Consider the following 21,498-nt stretch of genomic DNA (forward strand, 5'->3'; position numbering starts at 1 on the left):
CTCTGGCTGTCCTGGAACTCACTTTGTAGACCAGGCTGGCCTCGAACTCAGAAATCCGCCTGCCTCTGCCTCCCGAGTGCTGACTCTGCTTTGTGACGTGGCTTTTCCTACATGACAGATACCTTCTGATAAGGTCATTTATCAACTGGAGTTTTCTCTCAACACACATGGACTGCATTGCAAGAAAAGCAGTGTGCATTAAAACAGTATAAGACGTGATGAGTATTCACAGGTAATAGCTGGCATTCAACTGTCCTTGAGTCTGCTTTTCACTTCCCGTCTATGTATCATCATGGTATCAGAGCAACTTGAAAGTTTGTGATTAAAAAGCAACAAGTTCTGTACGCTCCCCCAGCTTGGCATGCGTGCTCATTTTTGTTTTGGCTAAAATATTTATATTGAGGTTTCTTCCTCAGTTTGTTGTGTGCTGTTGTATCGCTTGTACCTCAAGCTAGCCTCGAACTCACTATGTCATTGGAGCTAGCCTTGGATCCTGACCCTTTCCTCCATCTGCCATGCACCACCATACTCAACTGAATGTATATGATTCTTGAAGTGAGACACTGAGGCTTTAATACTGAGTAGAAAACTAAAAAAGAATTGAAATAGCAGCAACTACTTTACCAATCCTGATATAAATTAGAAACTATTCATAGTATATAGTTTGGGGTTGGAGGTGTGGTTCAGTGGTTAAGAGACTTGCTGTTCTTGCACAGGACCTGGCTCTGATTATGGAACATCACCCACATGCTGGCCCATAACCATCCCATAGCCCAAGTTCCAGGGATCCATGTGCATGTAAGCAAAACATACATACATACATACATACAAACTAAAATGAATAAGGATGACTATTAGTATGTAGTTCATTTTTAATGCATAACCTATGTTTTAGAAGACCTCAGAGTGCACCCTGGTAAAAATAGGCCTCATCTGATGGGAGATGTAATCATGCCTGAAAGCAAATATTAATTGAAAATAATAACATGATTTATAAGTTCTACCGCTAAAAAACTGATGGAATCGTCTTTCATCTAAAAAAGTGAATTTACTTGCTCAACCACACTATTGTCAGCATATATTGTGTGTGTGTGTTTTATATATATATATATATATATATATATATATATATATATATATATATATATATGGAAAAGGCAGGCAGATTGCTGCTCTTTGTGCTTTTGTTGCTGTTTCTCTTGAGGCAGGATCAGGTTCATTACCCCTGGCTGGGGCCTTGAGCTTTCTGTGGAGAGTGATTGGCTAGGCCAGAGATCCAGCTGCTCCTGCATACTGAGTGCTGGCAATAAGGTGTGCACCACCAGGCTTGGCCTTTTAAAAAAATCTTTAGTCTTAGAATATATGATTTCAGTAATCTGGTCTAGTTGGATATGAATTTGATTGTGAAACATTTTCTTTATTTTAAAAAGTAGAGTCTCTTTATAGCTCTACAAATCAATTTTTAGACTGTCAAAGGATTGACTTTGGGAATGAGCAAAGTGTAAAAGGATTACTCTATGTGAGATACTTTGCAATAGATCATCATAAATGCTGTAGAGAGATATATTTGAAGACAAATAAATTTCTTTTTCGTGTTGATAAAGCCTTATGTATTTTTGTTTGTATGTCATAATTTTTCTTGTAAAGTATCCCCATACCTTGTGTCTTATAAACATTTTTTGATAACTGTTGGTAGCATAATTGAAAAATGGCAGGTTTTCATGGTTTTAACTTTCCTGATTATTTGATGTCAAACTAACAAGTCAGCTGAGTCTCAATGCATGAGTGGGGTTTAGTGTTGTTGACAAGATAGCATAGATGGCCTTCCTTAGGAGATAAGTGGAAGCCAGGCTTGGGGGTGCCGCACAACTGTAATCCCTGCACTTGGAAGCCAGAGACAGGCTTATCTCTATGAGTTCCAGGCCACCTTGAGCCACACACTTGAGTCCCTGTCTCAGAAAACAAAACAAACCAACAAACAAAAGTAAAACAAAACAAAACAAAAACCAAACCCCAAATTCAACCCAACCCAACCCAACCCAAAACAAACAAAATCCTGCCAACCCCCCATATGAAAAACCAAAAACCAAAATAATAATAATAAAAAAAATCCCCCAAACCCCCCAAAAAAACCCTCGAAACAAAAAAACCAACCAATCAAACAAAAAGAAGCCAATGTTGATATGAAGTTACAAAGCATATTTAAAAGCATGCATTTAAATTGCAGTGTTTGTCCTTACAGACAGTTCTTTATAGAAGAATTCCTTTAATGGGGCCTACACCATTACGTCTGGTCTGCTGAGTATCATACTGGTATGTGTCTCATCTGTCTGCTCCACTTTCTCGGCAACTTTTAGATAGGTTCAAACAGCTGTGGTTTGCTCATTTGAACACACGACAGACACTTTCTCCACATGTTTTGTATCTTTCAACTTAAAGTTAAAAACCCCAAAACAATGTTTATTGTTTGCTTTCAAAGAAATCATTCCTATATTTTGCGTGATTGACACAGTAGGTGGCATTTAGCAACAAGGCTATTGTGGTTGTTAAGTTTGTCAACTAGACGGGGTGTGGGGTGTGGGGGAGGGGTGGGGGGCATGCTGGGAAATCACCATGGAGACAAGCCTCTGGTATGCTCCTGTGGGATTATCTGGATCTTGTTAGTGGGGCTGGGAAGCCACACCTTTCCATGAGTTGGGGGTCTATCATGAACAAAAAGAACAAACCGAGGACAAGTGACTGTCTAGCTTTGCTTCCTGATTGTGGTTGCTATGCAACCAGCTGCCTCAAGCTCCTGCCTCAGTGAGTTCCTCACCTAGATGAACCTGACCCTCAAACTATGAGCCTAGATAAGCCCCTTCCTTCCTTTTGTCAGGTGTTTTGTCCTAGCCACAAAGAAAGTGACCAGTCTAGGCACAATTGAGGTGCAACTGGCCAGCATGTACTGCATTTGCCATTTCCGGTCTGTTTGGTTTTCTTTTTGATAGCAACATCTCTAATTTGAAATGAAAAGATAAATAAAAGGCTTCTTTGTTGAATCTACTAAAGTGTGTAGTTTCTGATCCAAGAAGTTGATTCATGAGTAACAAGGGAAGGGCAGATTGTCTTTTAACTTGGGATGTATTCTTCAGAGATATAAATTCCTCAGAGCTATAAGACCATTCTTTGTAATTAAAATTAAAGAGAAAATAACATACAAAGATAGATCCTGAACAGTTACAAACAATAACAGACCCGATAGCCTATCATTTGAGTTTCAGAGACAGAAGGATCATGAGCTAGAGGCAAGCTATATAGTACTGTCTCAAAAACCAGCTAGCCACACTCATGTGCTTCATATATAGATAGACACACACTCATCAATCAATCAGTCAATCAATCAATCTTGTAAAACAGACTCATCAAGTATCCACCCTCCTAATCTCCCCATTTTGAATGAGGGAACACAAAGTCTTAACTGTTTCCTCCAATATAAATGAGAATTTGGAGCGACTTTCGAAACACTCCTTGTATGGATGTGAGCACAATAGAATTCACATTTCTGCTGTCATAAGGCGGAGGACAGTTGCTGGGTTGCCATGCCTGTATTACACTCAGTCCCAATTCTCTGCAGATGAGCACTTCCACGTTAGCCCTTTCTTAGGTGTCCTTGTGTAATCCCAGCATGTGGGGTGGGGTCGCCCAGCATGTGCGGTGGGGTCACTGCTTCCCTTCCCATCTTGCTTTCTGCTCTTGCCTTTGCTGGTGGCACTGCCAGGAACCTGTGCATGGGGACCAAGAGCCGCACCACAGGCCCCAGCTTTCCCCAGTGCTGGTGCTGCCAACAGGGTCATGTGTGCCAGTCAGTGCTCTGCCACGTTCTGTACTCCAAGCTCTTAGAACCACAAACTTCCTGTCAAGTATCAGCAAAGCTATTGGTGACCAGGATGTTTAAAAGATTCAGGTTTTGTAGATAGCTCATATTCTAACCCTTATCAATTATTTCCTCACCTCTGAAATTGTAAATTCAAATGATCCTCTTGGTATAACATTCCTGAGGAATGTAACAAACCTTCAGTAATAACTGGTAATTATCAAAACATGTTGTCTACTGAAAGAGTTAAAAAATAGACCATATTTCATGTTGGAAATGAAAGGATTATTAACATTATTCATAAGGTACACTCAGATCAAAATATTAGAGTAGATGCATACCCTGGCAATGTGGCAAAGAATGGTCTTGAACTCCTTGAACTCCTGACTCCTTGACTTTTTGCAGTGCTGGGATTACAGCCATGTGCTATTACACCTGATTTCCACATTTGGAGGCTGTACTGGCTAGTTTTGTGTCAACTTGACACAGGCTGGAGTTATCACAGAGAAAGGAGCTTCAGTTGGGGAAATGTTTCCACGAGATCCAGCTGCAAGGCATTTTCTCAATTAGTGATCAAGGGAGGGGAGGACCCCTTGTGAGTGGTACCATCTCTGAGCTGGTAGTCTTGGGTTCTATAAGAAAGCAAGCTGAGCAAGCCAGTAGAAGCAAGCCAGTAAGGAACATCCCTCCATGGCCTCTGCATCAGCTCCTGCTTTTTGACTGCTTGAGTTCCAGTCCTGACTTCCTTGGTGATGAACAGCAGTGTGGAAATGTAAGCTGAATAAACCCTTTTCTCCCCAACTACTTCTTGGTCATGATGTTTGTGCAGGAATAGAAGCCCTAAGACCTAGGCTATATAGATCTGCCTGGCTTAGAACCTGCATTGTTGATCAGCATGGCCTTAAACTCACAGATATGTCCCTGTTTCTGTCTTCCAAATGCTGGAATTAAAGGTGTAAGCCACCATACTTGGATAGCTCTGCTATTGTTTTACATTTTAAATGTTGTTTTACTTTTTCAGGTTTCCTTATTGGGTTCTAGATTCGTAAAGGTTTTGCCTGTGTGTGTGTGTGTGTGTGTGTGTGTGTGTGCTGTATGCATGACTAGTGCCCCCAGAGGTTAGAGAAGCATGTTGGATTCCTATGTGGGTGCTGGGAACTAAGCCCAGGTCCAAGAACATGATGTGTTCTTAACTGCCGGGCCACTCCCCTGCTTCTGCTCTTTTTTATATGGAGCTCTTGATGTGGCATTTCTGTCACTTTAAAAAAAAAATACCCGTTCATAGTTGTTCTTTATGTCTGACCTGTAGATATGGACTACAACGGTCACATCGGTGAACATATATAGTCAGACCTGACCCTACATAACCAAATGTATTTTAAATTATTTACACAGATTAAAATTACATTAATTAATTAATTAATGTGCATGTGTATGTGTGCGTGCATGCATGAGTGTCATGGCACAGGTGTGGAGCTCAGAGGATAATTTGCAGGATTCTGTTCTCTCTCTGTAAATCCTGGGGATTGAACTCAGGCCAGCAGGCATCACAAAGCATCTTTACCTACTGGTCTCACATTTTAAAATTCCTCTTCACATATTTGTTGGTGGAAATTATTATTTTGCTTAATCAATAACCTCATTTAGATAAACTCCTTATGCAGCTATAAAAAACATCTCCATTTTGACTGCTTAGATCTTACTGTAAAGAAACAGTTTGTTTTAAGGTGTTCTGAACCTTACCAATGAGTACTTAGTGAGGACTTACAGCTCTGTGAGAAGTGCTGGCCAGGAAGTGACTAAAACAAGACCACGTGGCAGAGCTCAGCTCTAATACTGGAACCTGAATCCATAACGTGAGGGAAATCAGTTCTGAAGGAGTTTTGGGGTGCAGTCATCTGTGGATGGGCGGCGTTACCTTTGTCTTTTCAGTAGGAGAGAGAAAGAGAATCAAGGGATTTTCTGCATGATTGCACTGTGTTTTTCTACCAAGCAGGCACTAGGACATCATGAATTTTAAAGGGACCAATGCTGTATTGGACCTTTAAAGAAGTGCTAGAAGCCTGTGTCATTGTTTTGGCTGCTTCTGTAGCTCAGGACCTTCTGAGTGCTGGTGTATAGCTATCCTACTGAAGTATTCTAGTCCAAAAAAGTACGAAAATGCTAAACATGAACTGTGTTTGTGATGTTGTAATTTAAAGTACCCCTTTCCACAGATTGGATTTTTAAATAGATTTACTAAGTGTTTTAAAGATTTATTTTTTACTCAGTCATATGTTCAAGTGTCTGCCTGAATCTATGTGCAGAGTCTGGAAGAGGCTGTACAGCCCTCGGAACTGGAGTTACAGGGAGTCATGAGCTGCCATGGGGTGCTGGGGACTTAACTCGGGTCATCTGCAAAAGCAGTAGATGTTTAATTGCTGAGTCATGTTGCCAGCTTCAGACGATGAGTCTCTAAAACCTTCAACCCCATGAAGTAAGAAGTCCCCCTCTTCTGAGTGGGAAACATTCCAGGGTCCCAAAGGGATACCTGAAACTACATAAACATCTAACCAAAAAGAAGTGAGTATTTGTGGCCAGTGAGGCAGCTCCACAGGTCTCGATGCTTGCTGCCAAGACTGACAACTGAGTTTCATTCTGGGATCTACACGTTGGAAGATGAGAACTGAATCCCAAGTTACCATCCTCTGACCTCCATATGCTTGTGGCATGAGTGCCCACACACAAGCATGTATCCTGTTCTGGATGGTTTTATGTCAGCTTGATACAAGATAGAGTCATTTTGGAAGAGGGAACCCCAGTTGAGACAGTGCCGCCAGATTAGCCTATGGCCCATAATAGTGATTGATGTGGGAGATCCTACCCCTGGCCTGGCGATCTGGGTGCAGTAAGAAAGCAGGCTGAGCAAGCCATGAGGGAGGAACCAGTAAGCCGCAGCACTCCATGGTCTCAGCTTCAGTTTCTGCCTCCAGCTTCTTGTATTGAGTTCCTGCCCTGATTTCACCTGAATGATGGACTGTAAGTTGTAAAATGAAACAAATCCTTTCCTCTCTAAGTTGCTTTTGGTCATAGCGTTTTATCACAGCAATAGAAATCCCAACCAAGACACACACACACACACACACACACACACACACACACAGAGGAAGAGAGAAGAGATAGATAGATAGATAAAATAGTGTAATAAAAAAGAATATTTAGTAATTTTATGTAGAGATAATCACTGGCTTTTGTAAGTCCTTAATGGCATTTTCATCTTGTATTATATTTACTCTTATGTAAAGAAAAGATATTGTCTTTAGAATGCTTCTAGAACACCTTCCATAGCTTCATTTATTCATTACTTAATGAACTGTGTAGTTGAAAATATAGCTGTAGCTCAAAGCAAATATGTTTTTGTTGAGATGTTATCTCTTATTTCTTACAAGTAATATAAATATTTAATTTTTACATAATAAAAATGGTTATGAATTTTTTCTATCATTAAACAAATTTGAAAACATGATATTTGCCTCTCAAATAGGTTTAATGGATTTATTAAATCTATTAAATAAATTTATTAAATAGTAGCTCTTTACAAATTTAAATAATTTTAATTTTGAATGGACTCCCATAAACAGCAGTGTGAATATCTTTTATTTTTGACATCTCCCCCATGCTTTCTTAAAATCTTTTAAAATGTTTATTTTCTTATTTTTCTGTTTATGGGCATGCACATGCAGTGTGTGTATGTGGAGTCAAAGGATAATTTGTGGGAGTTGATTCTTTGCTTTCATCATGTGTGTCCTGGGGTTTGACCTCAGCTCATCCGGCCTGGCAGCAAATGTCCTTTCTTACTGAGCCATCCTCCAGCCTCCACTCACTCCTTTCTTCCTTCCTTCCTTTCTTCCTTTTTTTTTTTTTTTTTTTTTGGTTTTTTTCGAGACAGGGTTTCTCTGCGTACCCCTGGCTGTCCTGGAACTCACTTTGTAGACCAGGCTGGCCTCGAACTCAGAAATCCGCCTGCCTCTGCCTCCCGAGTGCTGGGATTAAAGGCATGCGCCGCCACGCCCAGCTTCACTCCTTTCTTTATTGATAATTTTCTTTGATAATTTTATATACACATATATACATATATACACACATATACACATATATACATACACACATACATACATACACACACACATACATACATTTGTGCATACATATATACGTTCTGGTCACTCTCGCCCCTTGCCCCTCTCCATCCTCTTTCCATCTTGCTGCCCCCCCCTCACTCTCACCCACCACGCCTCGGACCCTTTTTCAGTTTTTGTTTGTTCATTTTGTTTTTGCTTTGTGACCCACTGGGTTTTAACCGTGCTTATTTGCTTAAGCATAGGCATGAAAGTACTAGAGTAACTCAAGGCAGTAGATAATTCCTTCATTTTAGCAACTCTGCACTGCCCTTTCTCCTCTGGGCCTCCTCAGGCTCCATGAACCTCTCCCCGCTGAGACTGAGTATTTACTGGCATCTCGTGCCGCCGCAGCTGTTACGGAGGTTATGGATGCCGTGATAGCGCCATGTATGGAAGTGTGTTTGGGCTTATCTGCTCTCTCTCTCTCTCTCTGCTCTCTCTGCCCCGACTTCCTTGAGCCTTGGAAGGGGGTGATATGGGTGTCCTGTTTAAAGTTCAGCACTCAACAGCCACTTCTCTGACAACCTGAGCAGCCAGGAGTCACTGCATTGCCTTTATAACATTGTGTCAAAATACTGCTCTCTTAGCAGGTTGGTATTGTAACACGCAAGGCTCAAGCTGGGAAAGACCATTGCTGGCTTCTCTCCCTGAGCTGCCCGGATAGCAGCTTCTATAAACATGGTTAGTCAGCAGGGTGGAAGTTTCTAGCTTAAAATAAGTTACTGACACTCTTAGTTTCCATTGGACATTATCCCTACTCTATCAGAGAGTGGATGCAGTATCTTATGTGACTTTTTGTTTTATTTTATTATTATTATTATTATTATTATTTTTTGGTTTTTTGAGACAGGGTTTCTCTGTACCCCTGGCTCTCCTGGAACTCACTCTGTAGACCAGGCTGGCCTCGAACTCAGAAATCTGCCTGCCTCTGCCTCCTGAGTGCTGGAATTAAAGGCGTGCGCCACCACTGCCTGACTAACTTTGTATTTTATTTTATTGAGAGAAAAAAAATGTAGCCCTGGCTAGCCTGGAACTTGCTTTGTAGGCCAGGGTATCCTTAAAGGAGATCTGCCTGCCTCTGTCTTCTGAATGCTGGGATTACAGCAGTTCAACTGGGTTCTTAAGTAATATTTACAATTTTATTTAAAGAACATTTCCTTAGGAAAACTAAGGAAACAAATTCTCCTAATCTTTTAATCTCCCCCCCCCCGCCTTTTATAAAATGGTGCCTTAAAAATTTGGGTAGATCAGGTCGTTATTCGTTTCACATACAAGGTTATGCTTGGATAGTATTGCTTCCACGCGGTGACGAAGGCGCCACTTTTGTATGGCTCAGTCACATCCCAGCAGACCTGCAGAACCTGATCCTCTCAGGACTCCAGGCTGCAGGAGCTGCGCTGCCACTGGTAAGGTTAGAGTCTGCTTAGTAACTGGGCCCCAGTTCTTTTGTGTCTAGTAACAGGTGTGGGAGAAAGTACAGGTCACCCCTGGGTCTCCGGAGCACACACACAGGGTGATGCTGCATTGGCTCCTGTGTGGGGGTGCTGGGCTGGCCCTTGTCCCTGGGTGCTTTCTGTGAGGCGAGCTGGCAGATGGCCAGATTGGAAATATACTCTCTCAGGTTGCAAAGGTACCTGGGCTTGTCTGAGGGCGGCGTATGGGATAGCAGCACCCGCGGGCTTGCTTGCTGTAAGATTAGTCTCCGTCCCTGAGAGTCTGCTGCTTCTCCATTGACAGTCCGAGAGCAGGCTGCCAGAGAAAGGTCCCGACATTTGTAAACCTTCAGCAGAATACTTTCCTTTCCCAGTGAGGCCATTCAAATCTTGAGCTTTTCAGCAAGGTGTGATACCATGTCATTGTTACTAATTTGGGGGCCTAGCCATTAGTGATGTACTCAAGGAAACATGGTCCAAGTCAGTGGTCATTATGTCCTTTGAAAGGGATAACAGGAGAATTTTAGTTGAGCTGGCTAGGAGAAATTAGTAACATTTAAAAGGTATTTTGAATCCTGATATGCAAAACGTTCAGTGTTTTATATTCACGGAGCGTGTAGCTAGTTATACTGTACTAATCAGTACTCAGTCCAGAGCAAAATTCCTTTGCTATCTGTCCTGGTCTTTGTGCCCCCCCACCCCCCACCCCAGCATGAATACTTTGTATCAGCATTTTAGTTTTTATTTTATTTTATTATTTTATGTTTATGTGTAAGATTGTTTTGCCTACATACATGTATGTGCACCATATGTGTGTATGGTGCCCATGGAGGTCAGAAGATGGTGTTTGATCTACTGGGCCTGGAGATACAGATGGTTGTGAGCTACCAAGTGGGTGCTAGAAATGAACCTGGGTCCTCTGCAAGGCCACGAGTGCCCTTAACTGCTGAGCCACTTCGTCTCTGCATCGGCATTTAAAATACTGCCATGCACACTGTGTGAACCTGTCCTTCCTTCCCTGTCAGCAGCTTTTACCTTTGTGTCTTTGGGACCTAGTACTTTGCCCTGTTAGAAAAGATGCTCAGTGAATCAGTGAAATGTCGACCCAGTAGATCATCTTGCCTTAAGCTCAGTTGTGATTATAGTGTTAGTTTATTTTATAATTACTTTGTAAAAATGTTTTCTCTGAATATAAATTCGGGGCCGGGCTGGGACAGTTAAGGTAGAGAGCTGTCTAGCTGGAAGCAGTCATTGAAGGCTGCTCTCTAGTCCAGGTGTAGCGCAGTTATTAGAGTCTCCCTTTAGATTGTTTCTGCCTTCTTGAAACAGTGTGGCTTTACCAGCCTTGCTGTCCCTAAGAGCAAGAATAACTTAGTGTTCACAGACATTTGGTTTTTATTACTATGACCAGAGAAAAAATATTTAATTGTTACAGTGATTTTTATGTATATATCTTTTCTAAGGGGAATATCAGAATTTAATAGTAAAGATAGAGAAAGCATAGTTTAGTGGCATATTCTTTACACAGACATTGTTAGTTCTTTTAAAACAGACTTTATGCTTCAAGGGTTCAAGATGAAGTTTTTGTGATGTTTATGAGGAAACACACAGTTCCCTTTTTCCAAGTCATTTTGGTTTAGTTTTAATTAGACTTGTGTAATGAAATTACCTGAATAATGCAGAGGAAAAAAAAAAAAAAGAATTCTTTGCTCTTCAGTTTCCAGATTCAGATGACTTGAAGGCTAAGACCTTGGGGGAACACTCTGAAACTTGATTAAACAGTTTGTTTAGTGAAATTCGGAACAAAGACACATATTACAGTTCGGACGCATTAGCTTTTATAGAAGTGCAGGTTTCAAAGCTTTGGGGAAAAGCAACAAACAGTGAATCAGACAATCCAGGGATATGGGGGAGCATTTCTACTTCAGGGTTAAGTGTCGCACACTTGTGCAGATAGATTCAAGCATCTTTATGTTGGTCTTGCTTCCGTCTCATCTCCTACTTCTGCATACAAAGTTACTACTGTATCTTCTTGTTGCGCCCACAAGGCTTTAATTTTCTCTATAGTTCCTTACTGGTGAAAGTAGAGGAAATGGCTGTCCCCTCCCTTGCTGTAGGACTCTCCACAGCCTGCCCCTTTGCCTGCTGTCCTTTGGTGCCTTGCTGCAGGCCTTTGAGTTTTCCTACCCTGTGGCTGGTCTGGCTGGTTCCCTTTCCGTCCCTGTGCAGTATCCCATCCTGAGATTCACATTTCTTTCCTCCTCCCCTTTTTCCTTTCAGGCCCTTTCCATCTGTGCTTCTTTCCTTGGCCCTTATCGGTAATTTTTGTGCTTAGAATTTCTTAAGGTGAAAACAAATTCTCCCTGTTTGGCAAAGAATTCTGCCTTCATGGGCCGCCCTGAAACTCACCCATTGCAAATGCAGATTTTCACCAGAGAGCAAATGCTAGTTTTTGATAGCCCCAGCAAGTGGGCTTTTTTTTTTTTTTTTTTTTTTTTTTTTTTTTTTTTNTCTTTTTTGAGACAGGGTGCAAGTGAGCTTTTAAACCACCTTTCTTAGACTTTCTAGCCTTTTCCTAAGGTTTTCATTTTCTTGTCCTGCTTACTGGCCAGCAGGCATAAGGTCCTGTTTTGGTTTTAGGTAGGAAGCATTACATGAATCACATGGTTGGGCTGCCGAACCAGAAACCCAACCTGTAAAATTAGGACCTAAAAGCCAGCTTGTTAGATGGGAACTTCAGCATTCTCCCGTGTCTGCACTCAGGTGACAGCTCATAGGATGAAGCTCTTTATTGTAGTCATGAAATATTTTACAGCGGTGATGGGGAATTCTTACCCCTAACATGAGTATTGGGGGACTTTTAAGGAGTCAATTGATTGTTTTGACAATGAAGTCAGGAACTGTCTGCAAATATCCTGTTCATCTCCTGTGATAATTTTTATAGTTATCCAGTGTTTCTGTTATTATTAGATAGTATCACTTAAATAGAAACACAGATATATTATTTTTGCTTTTATTTATGACTCATGAACATGTCTTGGTAGAGAGACAAAAATATAGGCTGGGTTTTTAGAGATAAGTCTGATTTCTGCCTGACCATTAAGAGATGATTAGAAGGTTGGATACACTATTTGCTAATGGTTAAATTTTATGAGTATGGGTATTTTGCCTGCATACGTGCCTATGTACCATGTGTGTGCACTGCCTGAAGAGGCTACAAGAAGATATCAGAGCCCCAGAACTGGAGTTACAGACTGTGTGAGTTACTATAAGGGTGCTGGGAATGGAACTCTTATTTTCTGGAACAGCAACAAGCACTCTTGACTGCTGTACCATCTCTCTAGCCCCTATTGATTTGTCCTCCCTCCCTCCCTCCCTCCCTCCCTCCCTCTTCTTTCTTTCTTTCTTTCTTTCTTTCTTTCTTTCTTTCTTTCTTTCTTTCTTTCTTTCTTTCTTTCTTTCTTTCCTTCTATCTATCTATCTATCTATCTATCTATCTATCTATCTATCTATCTATCTATCTATCCATGCATCCATGGGGTCTCACTGTGTTTTCCTGATTGTCTGGAACTCACTATGTAGACCAGGGTACCTTCAAACTCACTAGGGATTCACCCGCCACTCTTTCTTAAGAGCTGAGATTGTAGGTGTGAGCCGCCACCCCTCTTATATATACTTACTCCTCAGTTTGTTTTCAAGCTATCCATGGAATGGTCTTTTATGTGATGGCGTGAGAAATGTCAATTAGAAAGGCTTTATGGAAAGCACTGAGTTGGGAAGGGTAGATTGAAATAACCAGATTTGCACACAAAACAAGATAAAAGCAGCTTTCTGTTCTGTTGAATGAAACCAGGCTGGAAAAAAGTCAGACTATGGATTGAAGCAGCTGGGTGGCGCAGAGCAGAGCGAGAGGGAGATTTGTTATTTGAGTAAGGGGAAAGAAGGGTAGAGCACACCACTGGAGAGGGCGGCTGCAGCAGCCAGCTCTGCTGCATGCCAGCAGGAAGTCACTGTCTGCAGAGGAAGGTCCCGTGCAGGGGCAACGGGCCTCTTTGTAATTTAGTCATGTTTGAAAGTCCCACTGCTATTTGTTTTAACTACATGGGCTTACTCTACTTTTCAGGAAGTGTGTGTAAATTTTCAGCTACTTATCCAACCATTCATTCACTGGATTGTTATTTATTTATTTATATTTTTTTATTTTTTATTTTTACTTTTTGCACCAACTCTATGCCTGGTGCTTCCAACTCAGGAACAGGGGTTGTTGGAAATAACTCCAGTTGTGTTTCACAAGAGTTAGTGAGTTCAGCGTCCTATGCAAGTTGCACTGGTTCATTTGACACTTTTCCCAGGTTAAGGCTTTAAGCACAAAGAAGAAAGCTTTCTCACATTGAAAAGGTTATGTGAGCAAGCAGAGAGGGAGGATCAGCGGGGCTCCCAATTCTGCTGAGATACATTCCAGTGCAGAGAAGAGTGAATAAACAAGAACATAGTGCCAAAGTTGTTAGTTTAATGCATTTTCCTGCCCTTCCGTTTCTCCATCCCTTTCCCGTACCTGAGACAAGCTTTTGCTGTGTAGTCCAGGTTAGTTTGGCCCACGTAGTCCTCTTGCTTTAGCTGGCTGAGTGCTGGGATTAGACATGTGTACGACCCGCTTGGTTCTTCCTCTCTTTCTCTCTTCCTTTGGTCCCTTTCTCTTGTAAATTGACACATACTTTTAGTTTGTTTTTAAAGGATGGTATGATAATTTAGCACATGGGCACAGAGTAATTAGCATCTCACCTTCTTAGACACAATTCTTCCTATGCATTGGGAAATGTTGAGTTCTCTGGTTACTTTGAAATGAGTAAACATTGTGGTCTCTAGTTACCCCACTGTGCTATGGAGCTGTCAGAACTGGTGCCTCCTGTTTAAGTGTCTTTGGGTACTTGTTCAATCTCTCAGTCTGTCCCACCCTCCCTAACATCTAGGTATTAGGAATCTGTTCTTCACTCCTTTGTGATCAACTTCTCTGTCTAAAGATGACTGAGAACATGCATGATCCCACATTGCCATAGTGACAGGATTTCCCTTTCTCTCCAAGGTGTACACTACTCCATTGTGTGAATATGCCACAGGAAACAAAGTTGCATTAGCTGAACAAAGGAAGGTGGTTCTTTGTGATGTTTCCATGCAGGCGCCTACTGTTCCTCAACCATGTTTCCTCCAGTTATCCTTCCTACCTGACTTTCTCCTGCCACACACCTTTCCCCTCTCCCTAGCTCTATAGACAAGAGAAAACACCATGCTAGGACTTGTGAGACTGGCTTACTTCATTTACTATGATAATCTCCAATTATATATATATATATATATATATATATATATATATATATATATATATATATTCCTGCAAAGGACATGGTTTCATTTTTTTCCCTGTGGATTATTAAAGCTCAGTGTGCATATTTTCATCAGTTCATCCACTGATGGGCTCCTAGGATACTATATAACTTGGCTATTGTGAGTATGGAGGCAGTAGATGTGGGAGGGGTTGGGTTTCCTTTGCCTCTATGCCCAGTATCAGAATACTGTGATCATAGAGAAGTTCTGCTTAGACTGGTCTAATATTTTGAATCTTAACGTCAGCATATGTTGTTTTATTTTATTATTTATTTTTTACTTTAGCCATACAAAGTGAGGAGAGTGAAGTACTACAAGAAAACAGAGAAACCTTTCAGACATTGGTATATAAACAAAGATTCCTATGGATAAAACCCTCCCAAAGCAAAGCCAAAGCAGGAAAAACTAGACCAATAGAATAGCCTCAATCCAAGTAGCTTTTCACGGCATAGAAATCAACCACTAGAGTCAAAAGACACCCTAAAGAATGGGAGAAAATACTGCCCAACTATCGTTTTTAGGGGGCTAATATGCAGAGTAAGGACCTCAACAGTGAAAAGTCAGATCATCTAATCAATAGACAAAAAGACTCAAACTGATGCCTCTCCGAAGGACACACACACACACACACACACACACACACACACACTCACGACTATAAGTATATAAAAAAAAAAAACCCTCAACTTTCTCTTAGAAATATAAATCCAAGAGCTACAGAGGTTTGTGAATTTTTTATCTGTGTAGCTAATCTTGCTTTAGAGCCTATTTTAATTTCTCTAGTTTGAAGTCATACGTATAATGTTCTGTATGGGTTATGGAAGATTTACTATATTTTCCCCTTGTAAATCATCTATGTTACTGCTGGATGCTGTTATTTGAAATGTGGCTCAAACTTGTGTTTCTACTAAATACATATTCAGTTTTCTGGGCAGCATTTGATGGCAAGTTTATCTTTCCTCATTATTGTGTATTCCTTGTTTTTGTTGTTAAGGAGTCAGATATTCTTTGTGTGAATCCTGTTTTGTTGGTCTGTCTATTCGTATATCACCAGCACTGACTTATTCTTAACAGTGTACAGTCACAACTTAGCTTTCTGTCCAGTTATTCTGTAAGAATATCTTGGCAATTGTTGACCACCTTGTATTTTGCATAAATTTTTAAAAAATTTTTCTGTTTTTTTAAAAAAAGATCGGTTGGAATTTCAGTGGAATTGCTTTGAAGCTAGGAATCACTTTGGAGGATGTGAATATATGTTTAAAACTTAAAATGATAATTTAAAAACACTTAAAGCATTTGAGAGAATCCCCTGCCTCAACTTATAAAGTAACTGAGAGCACAGGTCCTTGCCACTGTGCTTTAGTAAGCTAGTTTAAGAGAGTATAAGCTGTGTGTTTGTAATTTAGACATTTTACTTTGTAGGCCGTGACCTCCAAAATGAAGCAAAAGTAACAAAATTCAGCAAGAGCAGGATTTCAGTCATGTGTTGGATGTAACATATGCAGAATTATGGACAGCCGTGGTTCTGATAGTTCTGTGTGCTTCCACTTTTCCCTTAACATACTTTTTCATTATTGATATCTTTGAGCATCTCAGTTAATCCTTCTGTGATGCTCATTTTTATCCCAAGAATCTGAGAGGAAAGAGAAAGACTGGCACATCTCTATGGTGGGGAACCTCTCTGTACAATGTGGCTGGCCCTGCCCAGTTACCCAAACACAAAGTCCTCCAGCTGGTTGTTGTTGTTATTGTTGTTTTGTTATTGTTGTTTTGGTTTGTATTTTTGTTTATTTGTTTGTTGTTAGTGAGCAGGCTGAGTATGGAGAACCATGCATGCTAAGGGGTGCCTTTCTAGCAAGGATAGCTGACAGGCAGTAGTAACAGACAAGCAGGAGCCAGCAGACCAGGGATGGAAATTCAAAGTCAGACCACAGAAATGAAATCCAAGATTAGAAAGCCAAGTGGAGGACATTGCCAGGATGGTTAGAATAAAGAGATAAACTGGATAGTAGAAAAGAGAAAAAATAAGAGCATTAAGTCATACACATATACCACTGACATCGAACTATCAAACTTTCAGAGAGAACAGAAGATATAAGATAAAAGGAAAGAAAAGTACTATCAAGACATTGCTCAGCAGACCTGAGACTAGCCTGGGTTTCGTAGTGGATCTGCCTTAAAGATCCAAGGGAAACAAACGGAGCTGTGCATTACAATGAAGTGAAGAAACGACTGCTGAGCTATGTAACCATGGAAGCTGTGAACACCCATCAGGATGAAGACTGGGACCCTTCAAGACCCTTCAGGCTTCTTAGTCTCAGGGTGGAGACAGAGGCCGTGCAAAGGATGGAACTGCAGGCAGTTCAGCGTACCACAAATACTTGATTGTGTCCTCAAAACTCCAAAGAAAAATATCTTTCAGCCCAGAGTAAATTTTGTACATTTAATAAATGTGTGTATCTGTGTTTAGTCTCTCAGCTAAGTATGAAGTAGGATAAGGATGCCTTTGGCCATGCAGGGACTTAAATATGTATTTTGTAGAGAGCAAGCAGTGCAGGCAGGTCCCAGCAGCTCCAAAGAACATCCAGGAAAGGAGGATCTCTGGTTAGACAAGCTTTAACAAAGGCTACCCTTGGAATTTAAAAGAAAAAAAAAGTATGTCTTTTTATTAACTAATACAGAACTAGTGTACTAATGAGGCTTTAAAAGACACCATCAGCACGAGTGGTTCTGGGAAGGGGGTTGTTGCTGGGAACACTACTTTAATGTGAGTAATTTAATTGCAGAAACAAAGCAGGCTCCAGCATTGGATGAAAACAAAAGTCTTCCTTTAGAAAGAGTTATTAGTAGTTGTAACAGGCTCTTCCAGGATGCTAACGCCTATGAATTGAGGCCAAACTGTAGCTGAGTTGAATTTTAATTGTTAAGTAATCATTGTGTAAATAAGTCTAAGAATGGAGGAGATGTGAAACTGCAACTGAGCCATGAATCTGCTCCGATTTAGCCTTTGAGTTTAGCCTACCTCAATAACCAAGAGCTTTAAGCAAGGTTGGTAAGGTAAGGTTGGACTTTGGAGTTCGTGAGGGGGAGCTGCCTTGAGGGAAGTCGAGCGCAGCCATGTTGGCAGCTAGAGATAAAGGCGAAGTGGCCACAGCATAGCTAGGGAAGTTTCACTGAGTCTGTGCCCAAGAAAAAGCAAGGAGGCCCCTTGTTTTTGATAGTGTTTGGGGAACTTAAGCCCTTTAATCCTCAATACAGCTCTCCATTTAGCAATCACTGTGTGCTGGGGGCTGGGAAGGCAGAAGCAGCCTTGGAACATACAATCAGATTGGATACTGTATTGTGATGCTTTCTGTTTTCAAGGAATTACCATCTCAACAGCCTTGTGATTTGATGAAACCATGGTGGTTTCATAAGAGCTGACTGTTATGGAAGATCGTAATGATACACACATTGCATTGTGTCGAGCTTTGTTCCAAAGAAGTCAGGAGTCCAAGTGGCTCGAATCACTCCTGGAAATACCTATGGAAGTGCTTGCTTCTGGCTTACAGTGGAGGTTTATGTAAGTCACTGGATACTAAAGCAAAACCTACCACCTCACCTAATGCTGACTCCAACTTTGTATTTTATCTGAGTTAGAATCTATTATTGTATTTATTTCCGACCGTGTTTCAATTCAGCACACTAATATGAAGTGCTATGTTGAATAACAAGCAATGTGTCTGATTGGAAGGATATTTTTTAGCTCATTTTTAAATCATGTGTTGGGGGGTGGGGTGAAGTGTGTGTGTCTGGGGGGGTGTACATGTGAATGTGGGTGTCCTCTGAGGCCAGAGGCATCAGGTCCTCCTAAACTGGAGGTACAAGTGGTTGTGAGTTGCCCATTTGAGTCCTCTGCAAGAGTGGTAGGGTCTGAGCTCTCTCTCCATGCCCTCTAAAGGAATGTTATAATCCACTATCTGGCACCAGGCTTCAGAGGGGCTCTAGGTCCTGTGTCCTGGAATAGAGAACTGAGCACAGACACAGTTGCAACAGAAGCAGTAACAGTTGCTTAGGAAAATAACACTCTTCAGAGGGAGCAAGCCAGAAGGCGGAAGGTTAGCTATGCAGGGCTATACAAAGGATTGGTGGTGCTTAACTCGTTTGCTTAGTGTGGATGTTAGGTGAGACTTTTCCTGGGGAGACAGGACACTCATACTCACCCATCCCTGCACGCACACCCCTGCTCATTCCAATAAGGAACTCAGACCAGACAAAAATAGCCATTCTGCCCACACCTAACCTAGTGAACCAATGAGGTTTTATTTGTTTTAGTTTCAGGCATATATATATGTAAGGGGTAACTTACAGTAGCCTGGACAACTCAACACGCAGCTACATCACCAGAGAGCTCTCCTTAGCATGAGTGACCAATCACAAAAGCTGCAACCGGGGTGGGGGGTGGGGGGTGTCTCTGCATGACTTGCTGGCAGCAGGACAGCTCTGAGCCTCTCCTCCCAGGCCCCCTCCCCCGCAGCTCTCTGCTGCTTCCATAGCCTCTGGGAGAGGCCTTTGTGGATTTGGTTAAGTTCCAGCTCTCCCAGATCCACGAAGTTTGTTTACTTCCTGACTTCATGAGGCTCCTCCATCATTGTTGGAGGGGATGGTGCTCTACAACAATGGGGTCTCTTACATGTAGTCCTACATGTGATGTCATGTGCCACATGCGGAATCTCCATCCATCCACCGCTGTGCGGTTTAGGAGTGTAATGAGTGGCGGGAGCCTCTCTGCGCATGCGCTGGTGGTCCTAGCTGGTTGCAGCCAATCTTGGTGTGGATTCCCAGCTGCCATCTTCACTCCTTTTGCAATGCTTTCTGTGAGTCATCACCCTGCCCCCAATACACTTGACTCAATCCTTCAGGTTCTTTTGTGGAGGGAGCCGAGAGGTGATGATCATCTTCTGTAGTCACTTTAATGCTGAAGAGGAGCTCAGCCCCCCCTCTCAGGAGGCGCCTCCTGACCAGTCTAGTGGCTGGAAAGGCAAATCGATCGGTTTCCCTAACAGGAACTGGCCGTAATCACGGTAGCACAAAGAGCTTGTTTCCAAATTTTATCTGATTGTGTTGACCTCCAAACATCATTTCCCTGTGAGCTTTAGGCGTGTCCCCTCACATTGATTGCTCTTACCATGTCTAGCACCATCAGCAGGTCTTGGACTATATATAGCTCCCCTCATCACTTTAAGGTTAGAGTTTAAGAGTAAGATCCTTTGCCCTATTAAAAAGAAGACTGATGGTCCTATATTGAGAGGGTGGCAAAAACACCAAAGAAGAAGTTCCAAAAGGAATTAATGAGAAACTGGACTAAACACAGTTTGAGGTTGTTATAATCGAGCATATGTTGTACCAACAGTGCCGAAGAATAAAAACCTTAAGTCCTGCTAGGGTTATAAATAGGACTTGTCTTTATATTTAAGAACTTAAATTTTATTGTTTAAAGATTTTGAAGTTTTTTTTTAAAAAAATGTGTATGTGCATGTCAAATGCATGCAGGTGCCAAGGGAGACCAGAGGAGGACATCAGAGTCCCTGGAGCTGGAGTGACAGGTGGCTGGTTTTGAGTCGTTGATGTGAGTGCTGGGAACTGAACTCAGGTCCTCTGTAGGAGCAGCTCATGCTTTTAATGACAGAGTCTCCAGCTCCTCTGAGGCCTTTTAACGCCTGTAGCTACGAATAGCCTTGTCGCTAAGATGCTCTTGTGGGTGTGGCAGAGCTCTTCATCTAGAGGATAATGACCTGGGTTCTTTCTAGCTGGGTGGGATTGCCTTCTATATACCTTCAGCAAACATGGCCGAGTGAAGTCTGCCTTTTTCTCCAAATGTGCCTGACTTCTACTCTAGGTTATGGAAAGTTGGTGGCTGAGGTCTACCTCCTGAATCATCCATCATGGAGAGAGAATAGGCCTTAACGCCTCTTGAATCATGACACTTTTATTTTATTTTTCTCTTTTAAGATTTGTTAAGGTATAAGTGACTAAAACTAAATTATATTTACGATTGAGTGAAATATATTAGCACCTACCCTTGTGATATATTTTCTAATGTGTGTTGATCTGGAAGCAAGGACAAGGCTCTAAAATGACCACTTCTTGATTCTATTGTCCCATTTTTTTTTTTTTTTATAGTTATATTTTAGTTGTTTGTATCTTAGACATGGCTAAGATAAAGACCTTGAAAACCTGTTTGAAGAGGTAGTGGGGTGTGTGCATGTGGGTGCAGCTAAGGTCCCGGGCAGAAAGGCAATAGCTTCCTCATGTAATGCCACCACCGTGAGTTACATTTCACCCTATAGATGTTTACATTCACAAACACAAGACACTAGTGTAAATTAAGCATGCCAAGAATAGTAACTTAGCTTGTAAAATTTGAAAGCGAGTTAAGTAGCCGCAGAATTTGCTGCCCCATTGTTTTTAGAAGTTCCGAGGGTGGTTTGAGTTTTGCCTCATGCTGTTTTAGAGACAGACAAAATGACACAATAACAGAAGCACAAAGGCAATCATCATGAACACACATCATAGAATTACATTGAGCGTCCTCAGTGGAAACAAAGGTAGGAACCAGCCGGGCGTGGTGGCACATGCCTTTAATCCCAGCACTCGGGAGGCAGAGGCAGGCGGATTTCTGAGTTCGAGG

The 21,498-nt window shown here is 41.6% G+C and overlaps 1 protein-coding gene across 8 annotated transcripts in view; it reads left to right on the forward strand.

The window, feature by feature from the left end:
- Window positions 1–21,498, forward strand: part of Myo6 (myosin VI) — a 140,307-nt gene that overhangs the window by 17,675 nt on the left and 101,134 nt on the right. The window contains exon 1 of one of the 8 annotated variants that reach the window (XM_029543568.1): window positions 145–798. The exons of the other annotated variants lie outside the window; for them this stretch is intronic. The gene's annotated coding sequence lies outside the window, so the exon portion shown is untranslated. Of the gene's footprint in view, window positions 1–144; window positions 799–21,498 lie in introns of those variants that run through there. 8 annotated transcript variants of the gene reach the window in all.

The sequence above is a fragment of the Mus pahari genome, chromosome 10, assembly GCF_900095145.1.
Source record: "Mus pahari chromosome 10, PAHARI_EIJ_v1.1, whole genome shotgun sequence".
In the NCBI taxonomy this organism is placed as follows: domain Eukaryota; kingdom Metazoa; phylum Chordata; class Mammalia; order Rodentia; family Muridae; genus Mus; species Mus pahari.